Source organism: Siphateles boraxobius, unplaced genomic scaffold (assembly GCF_051911475.1).
Source record: "Siphateles boraxobius isolate OS27281-9 unplaced genomic scaffold, OSU_SipBor_1 130, whole genome shotgun sequence".
NCBI lineage: Eukaryota > Metazoa > Chordata > Actinopteri > Cypriniformes > Leuciscidae > Siphateles > Siphateles boraxobius.
The window spans coordinates 3285160-3299052 of NW_027508734.1; positions in this window are offsets into that span (position 1 = coordinate 3285160).

The following is a 13893-nucleotide window of genomic DNA, read 5'->3' on the forward strand; positions in this document are numbered from 1 at the left end:
TCAATGACCTCAAAGGAGCATGCATCTTCAGTAGATCATTTATGTAAGCTGGTGCTTGACCATGAAGAGATTTAAAAACAAACAATAAAATCTTAAACTGTATTCTTAAACAAACTGGTAGCCAATGAAGAGAGGCAAGAACAGGCATAATGTGCTCTCGTTTACGGGTTCCTGTAAGGAGTCGAGCGGCAGCATTCTGAACTATTTGCAATCTAGAGAGAGAGGCCTGGTTTACTCCTATATATAAAGCATTACAATAATCCAGGCGAGTGGTGATAAACGCATGTATAACCCTCTCCAAATTTTTGAAAGATAAAAATGGCTTCAATTTTGTAAGTAGCCTAAGTTGAAAGAAACTAGCCTTAACAACAGAGTTTATCTGTTTCTCTAGGTGTAGATCACTATCCAACTTTACACCAAGGTTCGTTACCATAGACTTGACGTAGGGCGTCAGGGGTCCCAGGTCTAATTTGGAGGTGCTAGTAGAACTGCTAGGTCTAAAAATCATAATTTCAGTTTTACTTTCATTAAAATGTAAAGCGTTTAAAGCCATCCATGCTTTAATGTCATAAAAACAATCTAACAGCCTTTTTATCGAATCCTCACCGTTACTTTTTATAGGCAGATAGATTTGTAGATCATCTGCGTACAGATGGAAACTAATATTATGCTTCTTTAAGATGGATCCTAAAGGAAGCAAGTAAAATCTGTAGATCTGTCATGATGGGAGTAGCTGAAGTTAGGTTGCAGGATGGTAGTCCTGGAATGCAACACGGAGAAGCTGGAGGAATTGTTGTATTGTGACATGTATCCTTGTTGTATAATTCACTGGTATGATGATTGAATAAGGTACACGTGTCACATTTGGAGATAGGGTGTGCCACCCAGGGGATTCCTGCTCCTACTGAAGGTGCGTGTGGCATGCAAACATCCTTTCCAGCAAACAAGGCATTTCTTGACATATTCATTAGCTCTAAGAATATGTTGTTTCTGGAGTCCACACTTTGTGCGATGTCCATGATGCTTAGTAGAACGACAATCTTGATCATGTTGATGGATGATTGAAGGTTTCGTATGTGAGTCTCTGCGTTGTGTATTTTTTTTTCTTTTGTGATAGTTGGTTCGCCAGTGAGTCTAGTTGTTTTCTGGAGGTTGTGGCTTCATACGCAGGTGAGGAGGTTGGCGCGTATGTGTCCCGGACTGTCATCAAGTGGTGTCTGCACAGAATAAGAAAGAAAAAAACAAAAGACAGTAGAGCAGTATTTGTTCAAACACTAGGATTGTGAACTTTTTCTGAGTCTGCTAGACAGTGGAGCAGTATTTGTTCAAACACTAGGGTTGTAAACTTTTCTGAGTCTGCTATTGTTGATTTCCTCTTTCCCTATTTCTTAAACCTTTGACACCTAAGGAACAGTGAGGTAAGGATGGACTAGGATAGGGCCTATGAGGGAAGTCTTCACCCCAGGGTTAACCCCCGAAGCCTGTTGCGTTCGGTTCTTCCCGGGGCTCCTCACTGATTCCGTGTCCTAACCTATCCCTGTTGGTGGGGGAACAACCTTACAGTGTGTACAATGAGTCCAGGTTTTCCTTCCCTGACACAATACTGCAGCTGCTGTAATCAACATCTCTTGATGTGGCCCATGCCACTTTGGTTCTAATGGAGGAAACGTCTTTGTACAGATCAATTATTGATTCAGGAGGCATCATTTTCTTCTGTGCTGCACTACCTGAACACACTTGTACAGTTGCATAGAAACAAGCCTGTTTAGCTGCCATATCAGCAAGAGCATTACCTTTAGCTTCAGTAGTATTAGTTGTGAGATGTGCTTTCACTTTGATCACTGCCAATTTCTTTGGAAGTTTCATGGAAAACATTAGATCTTTCACTAATTCTGCATGCTTAATGGGGGATCCAGCAGAAGTTAGAAACTGCCTGGTTTGCCAAATGACACCAAAATCATGAATTACCCCAAAAGCATATCTGGAATCTGTGTAGATATTAGCAACTGATCCTGAAGCTAGCGTGCATGCTCTTGTTAGGGCTACTAGTTCTGCAGCTTGAGCTGAAAAATGATCTGGAAGACGTCCTGAAGCTAACACTTCCGTGGTGGACGTTACTGCATAACCTGCTCGTCTGTTACCTTTTTCTTTTACTTCACTCATAGGTGTATATGTAAGCGTAACACAATCGTGAGTTATTTCTCCTTCATCCTCTAACAAAACTTCAGTCATAGCAGACATCATACATGAGGACGGATTTGTGACAGGTGCACGCTGTAAGACAATATTTTGCATTATTGTGGACACTGCATGAGGGCTTTTTTTCATTTACAGTCTGATCTAACACTATTAATGATGAAAGGCCTGTGCTGAAAATAACATTTAAGGCTGTGAGTCTACTTTAACCAGTGTCCCCCAAAGGAAAAAACTGAGATAGTTACTTTCCTTTTGTTCTATTAAACAAAAACAGAAGTATTTTATCTCTGTTGCAAGTTAGTGGGGAAATAAAGCACTCACAGCCCAAATGGTTAACACGTCAACCAGCTGCCCCAGTTTAATGATGAGGGGAGGGGCTGCTTCAGAGTAGCAAGCAGACTGAGTAGGAGCTGAGTAACATTGTTAACTTGTTTAAAGTTCTTTTTGTTTTTCCTACACTCTTTTCCCCAATGTCCATGTTTACCACAATAATAACAACTACTGCCCTCTCTCTTAGGACATTTGCGTTTCTGTTGATTCTCTGTGTTGACCTTAAAGGATGCTGTTGCAATTTTTACTCTTTCCTTGACATCAGAGTCTCTTTCCCATGCAGCCAAACTGTCTAAGTTGTTTTGTATGGTTCTAGTGGACCATGTTAAGTCTAAGAAAGGCAATGCTTTTCTATGTTCTGACAACAGACCATCAAACCATGTGCGAACTAGGGGACCATTATCTTCTAGCACCTTCTCTGAAGTGTCAGCTATACCACTGTATGCTGCTGCTGACTGGCAAAATCTTTGAGTGTACTCACTAACAGTTTCACCCTTCTTCTGTAAACAACTAGTGATCTTCGACCAGTCAATTTTAGGTCCAACAATGTTCTTCAACGCTTTCAGAACTCCCTCTCTCAATTCATCTTTTCTGGCATGTTGTAGTTAAGAAGTAACAGCAGACTCAAAACTGTTGAATTCAGATTCAGTTAGAATATGTGACATCAGCTGTGTGACTTCTGCCAACGACATGTCGTAAAGACGCATTTTACTGATCAATGCCCTTCTAAATTCAGAAACATCAGTGCGTACTGAAGGTAAGCTTTGGGATAGTCTTTCTATGTCTCTAGGTCTGAGTGCTTTGGCAACAGTTTGGTTTTGGACAACAGAAGAGTTGGGAGGAACACTTTCAGTTCTCTCAATTCCCTGAGATCTTCTTGCGACACATACCTTTACTGAATCTACAGGCTTATCAGTTACTGGTGGGATGTCTACATCTGTTTCAAAGAATGCTTGTAAGTCAGGATAAGTTTCATCTGACTGTTGGTCTTCTGAGTTACATTTGGTTGAGGCCTTGTTATGGCTCACCTTTGTCTTGAAACAGGACACTTGAGTCTGCAATTGTTTGTTTTGTTCATTTAACTTATCAATACACCTAGTTTGTTCTTGTGCAATGGATAAGCTATATTCTCTATGGCAACAGATTATGCCTTTCATGTTTTTCTTTCTGATACATGCACCTAACACCTTCTTGCATTCTTCAATAGACCAAATCTTATCTGGATGAATCTCATATTTCTGTGTTAGTTCTTGTCTAACTTTTTCAGTGACTATTAGATCCATCTGTTCTCCTAACAGTGTTTTAAATTAGCTATCTGACCACAAAGGATTAGCAAGACCACCTTTTTTAGTTGTGGAGATTAGTCTAGCACTTTTCTTAATCATTTTGTGGATTTCTTTGTTACCACACAAACAAACACTAAAAGTTCTCTGATCCACAGAAGGGTACACTCGTTAGCACAGATTACTGTTGTTAATGCTAACCTTCTCTGCCTAAAGCAAAGGATACTCAAATTACTAGCAATTTATGCTAAAATCTTCCCTGCCTGAAAAAAACATTTAACACTTCCCTGGCAAAGCAGAGGATAAAACAATATTAACATGTACGTTAATCTTCCCTGCCTGAAAACAGAGGGTACAATATATTAGCACTTGATGCTAATCTTCCCTAATTTTATAGAGGATAAAACAAACAAAAACACTAAATCTTCTCTGATCAAAAGAGGCTACACTCGATAAACCTTCCTTGCCCAGAGCAAAGGGTAACACACAAAATATTAGCACGTTACACTAATCTTCTCTAAAAGGAAATGCAAAGGATCTTTCACCTTCCTAACTTTTAGAGGATAAACACATCCCTGTTTGAACAGAGGTTCACCAATATTAACACGTAATGTTAACCTTCCCTGCCTGAAAACAGAGGGTACAATATATTAGCACTTGATGCTAATCTTCCCTAATTTTATAGAGGATAAAAAACTTCCCTGGCAAAGCAGAGGGTAAACAGTATTAACATGTACGTTAATCTTCCCTGCCTGAACAGAGGATACATTTCATCTCTAAAGCAACTTTAGAGGATAACTTTAGTTAACAAACCCTACAGCTGTCTGTTAACTTCTTCTCTGATGGCACAGAGGATCATTTTTACTGTTTTTTCAACGGTTCTTTGAATGGAGTGAAACTCACCAAATTTTTGTTGTATGGAAAAATTCCGTCTGGAAACTCAGTCAGAGATCTTTGTTGAGCTTGGTTCTGGAACTCAGTTAGCTTTGTTGAGATCTTTGTTGAGATTCAGTTCTGGAACACAGTCAGCTTTGTTGAGATCTTTGTTGAGATTCAGTTCGCAAACTCAGGCAGCTTTGTTGAGATCTTTCTGGATTCAAAAGATTCAGTCTGGAACTGGAAAGTCAGATCTTTGTTGAGATCTTTGAGCTTTGAAGTTTCAAAAGTTCATTCTTTGTTGAGTTTCAGTTTCTCCATCCGGGTCACAGGCACCATCTGTTGTAAACTTCTTCCTTCTTCAGTGTAGAAAAACTCAGAAGCGAAAACCAGGAGACTTATTTAAGCAGGATTCTTTATTTGCTGTAGTCTGCTTAGTACCCAAGTCAAGTCAAGTCAAGTCTAGTCTAACTAAGGCAGTATACATTGAGTTCATATATACATTTCAAGGGGGAGGTATTACATTGTGATTAAACAAAGCATGTAAATGAGCTGAGACAACGAGAACAGGAAAAGCCTAGCCGTCTCGTACTGAGATGAGACAAATGGTCTCAGTAATAAAATAACAGGTGTTCAAACTTGCTCAGCATGACTCTTCACCCGGTAAACAACGAGAACAGGAAAAGCCTAACCTTCTCGTACTGAGATGGGACAGTCAGGAATATCCCGCTGGGAACCCCTACCGTTTGCAGAGATTTCCTGGTCTCCATCATTTCTAAACTTTCTCAATATAAAATACTATTGTATTGGAAATCTAAATTAAACATTTAAATACATTTGTAATCCTACACAGGTTTACTTTATTTCTGGTAGACGTCTACAGAAGTTCTTAATGAAAATGAACAAAGGTGAAGATGTTGATTATTTATTGAAAATAATAGTTTGGTTTGGTGTCACCATTATGGTGATCAGTGTTTGGTTTAATTTGGGCTCTTGACTTTTTAACATTAGCTTTTCTCTGCTCAGTTGTATCTGATTGTTATGTTGAGAACAGCAAGAGAAAATGCAATCAGATGCTATAAACTGACTTAGAATATAATCATCTTGTAGTGGCTTTACTCACTATTATTGTGTGTGAGTTTTATATGGGTGAAATGTTATTCATTTTGTTTTATTGTTGTTATTCTACAGCAAGAGATCCAGCACATTTTTATCAGAACATCAAATGATTTTTAAAACACCACTTACACATTTTGGACTTCTGCGATTTTTACTCACACACAGACATCAAGAATCAGCATATGAATCTCAACAATGGTGACATGCTTCATGGAGCAATGCATTCTGGGTGCATCATACGAAACTTATCGATGGCTCCCAGAATGCATTGCACCATGAAGCATGTCACCATTGTAGCGATTCATATGCTGATTCTTGATGTCTGTGTCTGAGTAGAAAGCACAGAAGTCCAAAATGTGTAAATGGTGTTTAAAAAACAGTTGATATTCTGATAAAAATGTGCCAGATCTCTTACTGTGGAATCACAACAATAAAAAAAATGATTAACATATCACCCGTATAAAAGTCACACACAATGATAGTGAGTTAAGACACTACAAGATGATTATGTTCTAATCATCAATCAGTTTATAGCATCTGATTGCATTTTCTCTTGCTGTTTTCAACATAACAAGCAGATACAGCTGAGCAGAGAACAACTAATGTTAAAAAGTCAAGAGCCCAACTAAAGCAAACATTGATCAACATAATGGTGACATCAAACCAAAATATTATTTTCAATAAATAATCAACATCTTAACCTCTGTTAATTTTCATTAAGAACTTCTGTAGACGTCTAGCAGAAATAAAGTAAACCTGGTTAGTAATAAGGGAAGCTGGTAATGCTGTTTGTGGAGTTGTTTAATCAGATCTTGAGAGATTTCATGTATTTTATCTTCAGTTGATTTCATCTAAGGCTGTGGCTGGAAGTAGTTCTTGTGTTTCTCTTTTCTTCAGTGATTCTGCTTGTTAACAGCAGGTGTTCATCAATAATGCTCAATCATTATTCAATCAATTAATTGTCTCATTAACTCCAACACTGATCAGTGTTACATTTAACAGCCTGTAGTGGGCTCACTGAGCAGTGTTCATTTCATCTGGGCAAACCCATGTGGGGCCTATATGGCAACCATGGACAAAACTGGCTGGGTCCCAGTTAGATAGCCCAGGTCAAACCCATGTGGGCCCCACATGGCTGTGCTGGCTGGGTAAGTAACCCTGCACATATGTGTGAACTAACTCTCATTAGTAGACTGTCTGTTTAATATCTGATAACTCTTTATAGTGATGCTCCTCAACAGGCATTCACTGACTATAAGTAACTTTACAACTACATGTCAACTTATTCTACTAACCCTAACCCTACCAGTTAACTTAGTTCTCTTACGAGAGTATCTCTCGTACTGCGTAATATCTTAAGCTATGGGGAAACCTCTTATCCAGGAGATATTGAAGCCAAAAATTATCCTTTAATTTGGATTAATGTAAAACGCTGTGTGGCAGCGTGCAGACATAGGCAAGACGGCTCGCGTGCCTATTGGCTGCCCTGCGGCAACAGCAGCAAGCCTATCGAGAGAGGCCCTGCGTGACGTGACATCCAATGGGGGCGCTTCGCGCCCATTTCGTCACGTCCCGCCAGAATAGGCGTGGCCTTGGTCTGTAAATACACTCGACAGGCTGATACAAACTGATTTTCATCTCTTCAGCGAAGCACTACTGCATCGCTGGATCCGGAGTGAGAAGCCGCGCCGTCTGATAGTAAGTCTTCTGCGGGACGAGCCTTCGAGCCTGAAGCCGCTGGCCTTCACCTCGCCGCCTTCAGCCGCCGTACCTGCTACGCTTTCCGGCGTTAAAATCCTTTTTCACTGCTAGAGTGTGTGTTCGCCGTCGCGACTCACACTCTCTCTCTCTCTGTCTCTTTATCTAAAAGAGCAGCGTCTTTTTGAAAACGTCTTTACTAAACTGGCGTCTGCCCAGTCACTGGGGAGGAACGATCTGGTCGTGCGATTCCTCAAGGGAGCTAGGAGGCTGAATCCTCCCAGACCCCCTTCAGTCCCCGTGTGGGACCTTTCTACGGTTTTGGAAGCCATGAAAGTTCCCACATTCGAGCCAGTCCATTTATCAGACATGAAACATTTGTCTTTCAAGACAGTGGAATTCGGGCCTAATGACTCAAAAGTCATACTCAAACCAAGGCACGGGTATGTGCCTAAATCCCTCAACACACGTTCAGGGCCCAGGTTATTTCCCTGTCCGCCCTTCCGGTACACAACGAGGAGAAGGACGCGAGTCTCCTTTGCCCTGTCAGGGCGCTGATAACTTGTGTCCCGCTCGTCTGTTTTCAGACAGACTGAGCAGCTCTTTGTTTTGTTTAGCGGGCGTTCTAAGGGACTAGCCGCATCAACACAGAGCCTATCCAGGTGGATAGTTGATGCCATAGCGCTGGCTTACACTTCTAAGGGCCTACAATGTCCTTTGGGTGTCAGAGCGCACTCCATGAGAGGCGTGGCCTCGTCATGGGCGTGGTCTAGCGGGATTACCTTGTATGATATCTGTACGGCAGCAGGCTGGGCCTCGCCGTCTACATTTATAAGCTTTTATAACCTAGAGGTGTCACGGAAACGCACACAGGGGACAGAAGATCCAAAAGCCTAGCTATTTCTGATCACCTTGCCGTTATGTTCTCTGTTTCTGTACACACACACAGGAAGTGTGTGAAAAGGACCATTGCATATCGAAACATCAAACAAGTGTGCATTCACAAATTATCATACACTCTTGCAGGCCATCTTATCAGCTGTCCTCCATCCTGTACAGTTGATGACTTGGTTACTCACTACAACTTGGCCCTGTCACATAGTCTGGACTCTGTTGCCCCCCTCATTACGCGATCTGTCTCATTCTCCTCTCCTGCTCCCTGGTTCAATGCTGAACTCCGCGCAATGAAGGCTACAGGGCGGAGGCTGGAAAGGTACTATAAAAAATCTAGCCTTACTGTCCACCAGCTAGCCTATAAGAACCACGTTAAGAGCTACAAAGATGCCCTATCCAAGGTGAAAAATAACTACTACTCTACACTCATTGGCAAACAACAACACCATCCTAGACAGCTTTTTTCCATTATCAACCGCTTACTCTGCCCACCTGACCCTCCTCAACCTTCTGATGCTGCTGGCTTATGTTCTAAATTCCTGGTTCATTTCCGGGAAAAGGTTGAAACCATCCACCAACAACTGCAGCTGTCCAGCTTATCTCAATCAACCGTACTACCATTGTCTGACACAAACTCTTCAACCGCTCTCGCGCCGCAGGACTGCCTCTCCTCCTTCTCCCCGCTCAACACAGCTCAAGTCCTTGAGCTAGTATCAAAAGCAAAGGCCATAACCAGCAAACAGGATCATATGCCGACAGCCTTGGTTAAGGCATGTCTTCCAACTTTGGGTCCAACACTGGTTAACATCATTAACACTTCACTGTCTTCTGGGGTGGTCCCCACCAGCTTTAAAACTGCTGTGGTGATCCCTACACTTAAAAAACCAGGCCTGAACCAAGACGATTTAAACCATTACCGCCCTATCTCAAATCTACCTTTCATCTCTAAGTTATTGGAAAGGGCTGTGGCTTCCCAACTCAACCATCACATGTTACAGCACAACCTCTACGAGCCTTTTCAATCTGGTTTCAGGACACATCATAGCACAGAAACTGCCCTCATCAAAATCACGAATGACCTCCACATGGCAGCTGACTCTGGCCATGTCAGCATTCTAATACTTCTTGACCTCTCTGCAGCCTTCGATACAGTTTCCCATTCCATTCTTCTCACACGTCTCTCTGAACTCATTGGCCTTACTGATACAGTGTATTCCTGGTTTAAATCCTATCTCACCGACAGGCAACAATATGTCACCTTCAAGGGGACTTGCTCTAAATTGGCGCCAGTCCTGCATGGCGTGCCACAAGGATCTGTACTTGGCCCACTGCTATTTAATATTTACATGTTGCCACTTGGGATGATTGTCCGGAAGCATGGATTACACTTCCACTGCTATGCTGACGACACTCAGCTCTACATCAGTACCAAGCCTTCTACTTCTCTTCCACCAGTGGCACTTATCAACTGCCTGAAGGACATAAAGCACTGGTTGGACAGTAACCTTCTCAAACTGAACAAAGACAAAACAGAACTCATGGTGTTTGCCCCGCTGTCACTTCTTAAAAAAGTTGATGACATCATACTGGATGTGGATGGCTGCTCAATCTCTGCATCTCCTCAAGTACGCAACCTGGGCGTCATCATGGACTCCACTCTCTCCTTCCAACAACACATCAAAAACGTCACTAAAATTGCTTTCTATCATCTCAAGAACATCTCCAGACTCCGACAGTGCCTCTCCAACTCTGTAGCTGAGGCCCTCATCCACTCATTCATCACCTCCAGACTTGACTATTGCAATGGCATCCTGTTCGGTCTACCCAGCAAAGCCACTGACAGACTACAGTATGTGCAGAACTCTGCGGCTAGGATGCTCACACACACAAAACTTGGTCTTCACATTACTCCCATCCTGATGAAGCTTCATTGGCTGCCAGTTAAGTCCCGCATCAAATATAAAATCCTCCTCCTGACGTACAAGTCCCTTCATGGACTTGCACCCCAGTACATTACTGATCTTCTCCATCCCTACACTCAGTCACGGTCCCTGCGTTCCTCTGACAAGGATCTGCTTGCTGTTCCTAAGTCCAGGCTTAAGACATTTGGTGATAGAGCTTTCTGTGTTGGTGCTCCGTCACTTTGGAACAAGCTTCCCCATGAGATCCGCTCTGCCTCCTCACTTTTAACCTTTAAATGCCAGCTCAAAACACACCTTTTCAATGAGGCCTATGGACTCTAGCTCCCCTGGCCTTTGCCCCTATCTTAATTCTACCCTTCCCTTTCTCATGTTGATTGTTAAGCGTCCTTGGGTACTTTGAAAGGCGCTATATAAATTGAAGTTATTATTATTATTATTATAAAAGCAGTAGTCTTTTAATAAAAGGGTAATCCAAATCACAACCAGTCCAGGCAAGGGTCAAAATCCAAAAGGCAATCCAAAAACAAGAAACCAAACACGAACAGGCAAAGACAGGCTACCAGAAGTGGTGTGACAATATACAAGGACTCCGTGACACACACTGAAACAGACAGGGTTATATACACAGGGAATTGTAAGATAATGGGGAAATGGCTGAGTGCAATGATCAGTGATGAGGAACAGCTGAGTGCAATGATCAGTGATGAGGAACAGCTGAGTGCAATGATAAGACAAGGATCATGGGAAATGTATTTCATGAAGTCAATGACACCATGGGGAAGGAAGACATCTAGTGGACACCTGGGGAACACAAACCCAACACTGTGACAAGAGGTTCCCGCCTTACAGGCTAAACTTCTGTCGGTCTAGGAATCAGCACTGTCTGCCCCGTTGTGCCGGCTCAGAATGCTGAATTCTGCTTGTGCATCGCTCACTGATCGATAGAACAACCCCAGGCGCATCGAAAGACCCGTACTGCTACCCAGTTCAGGGTGAACGTTTTTCACCCTGACTGCGTGATACACTGTTAATATGGTTAGCTCCCGTAGGATGCTCTTTATGGGGAATGACGCGTCTAGCCTCTCTTCCCTGACTCTCTGTGAGTCTATGGTGATTATACACTATATGAGCCCCGGGCTACGGCCCTTGGGACTTTGGTGTCGGATCCCAGTACGCACCGCATTTTACACTGTGTTCCCCATAGCGTAAGATATTACGCAGTACGAGAGAACCACTCGTAAGAGAACGTACTCGGTTACTAACGTAACCTTGGTTCTCTCTAAAAGAGGGAACGAGTACTGCGTATCTTGCCGTGCTTATAACATGCTCTGGTTCGCTTCGGCAATGAAAAACCAGTTTGTATCAGCGAAGCGCCCCCATTGTATATGGCGTCACACAGGGCCTCTCTTGATAGGCTGCTGCTGTTGCCGCAGGTCAGCCAATAGGCACGCAAGCCGTCTTGCCTATGTCTGCATGCTGCTGCAACGCGTTTTACATTAATTCAAAATTAAGCATAATATTTGGCTTCAATATCTCGTGGAAAATAATTTTTCCCCATAGCATAAGATATTACGCAGTACTCGTGCCCTCTTCTAGAGAGAACCAAGGTTATGTTAGTAACCGAGTACCTTTCATCTGAAAACCTTTGTATACAACATGAATTCTGAGTGTGCCTGTTGTCAGTTGTATGCAAAGAAAAAAGAAAAGGTGGTAAAACTATGCCTTGTGGGGCTGCTGTTTTAGTTAAATTAATCTCAGGCATTTTATCACAACTGGGGTCGACGTATAAGATAATCCAATACCCACTATGTAGGTTACAAGGCAGCAATTTATCAGCTAAAACATGAGGTTGAATTTAGGGCTGGGCGATATATCGCACGATGTTGTTATGCGCATCTCGTCAGTAAAGCCAGTTCCTTGATTAGTAGTAAATCACCTTCACCTGCTTTCAGATGGAGCGGCATTTACTACAAAGAGCCGTAGTTCACTGACAAGCTGAGCCATATCGCATCAATATCGCGGACGTATCGCCAGCAAAATTAATGCGATATGGCTCAGCTTGTCAGTTAACTACGGCTCTTTGTACACAGCAAAAACTCCAGTATTAAATTAACTCTCCTGCGAGTGTATATGAGTCCACACTCAAGAGTGTTGAAGTTAATGAGATAATTAAGTGATTAATTGAGCATTATTGAAGACACCTGAAGAATCACTGAAGGAGAAAATCTAAAATTGTAAGCCACCGTAATGGCGATCATTGTTTACTTTAGTTGGGCTCTTGACCCTTATATTAATAAATCTAGATTTTGTTTGGCTGTTTTATTTGAGTTCCAACTGCCAGATGAACAAAGAACAAAAGTGATCTGATGTTGTTGGTTATATTATGACAATCATCATTTGAACTTTATGTTTTTGATTTATTTTGTTTGTTACAGCATAACTGTGATTCAGCATAAATATCCAGAATTTTAGCTGTAATATGAAGGATTGCTTAAAAGTTGTTTTCTAAAAAAAAATCATTCTTTTAGTGCACAAACAGATTTCAAGATTCAGTCTATGCATCTCAACAATGGTGACGAGCAGAATATTCAATTAGGAAAAGTAAATTACATAGAAAATTCAGATCATAATTCATTCATATCGCAATGCATGATGGGAGCCATTAATGAGTTGTGATTGGTGGCAGCCACTACAACATGCTTTATTATTGTCACCATTGTTGAGATTCACAGGCTGATTATTGACGTCTGTGTTTCTAATTAAATTTATTTGAAAGTGTTTTGATCAGAACAATGTTTATTAAATATTTTGGATTCTAAGAAGTATACCTTTCCTCATATATGCTCTAAAATCACAAAGTTGTTGTCAATAAATTATACCAAACTATCTCAATAAGATTCATTTTCAGATCACAGCATGATTATGCCAGAACATAACCAACACTATCAGATCACACTTTTCTTTGTTCATTTGAGTGTTGTAAATAAATAACAGCAGACAAACAAATTTAAAGTGAATGTAAAAAGGTTAAGAGCCAAACTAAAGCAAACATTTATCGCCATAACGGTGGCTTACAATTTGTGATTTTCACCTTCAATGATTCTGCTTGTTAACATCAGGTGTCTTCAATAATGCTCAAACATCACTAAATTATTCACTTAATTATCTCATTAACTTTAACAGTCTTGAGTGTTAATTTAACACTGGAGTTTGTGCTGTAGAGTAAATGCCGCTCCATCTGAAAGCAGGTGAAGGCGATTTACAACTAATCAAGGAACCGGCTTTACTGACGAGATGCGCATAACAATATCGTGCGATATATCGCCCAGCCCTAGTTGAATTGTATTAAAAGTACTAGTAAAATCAAAAAATATAATCCTAGCAGAACTAGAAGATGTTTCCAAATGATTATAAATATTATGCAACATAAAAAGTATGGCATCATCTAGTCCCACACCTTTTCGATATGCAAAGTGTAACGAATTGTGATTTTTTTTTACAAAAACATTTTTGCAAGATAATTATTTGTGTCTGTGTTTTTGGATACAATGTATCTATTTAAAAAAAAAAAAATA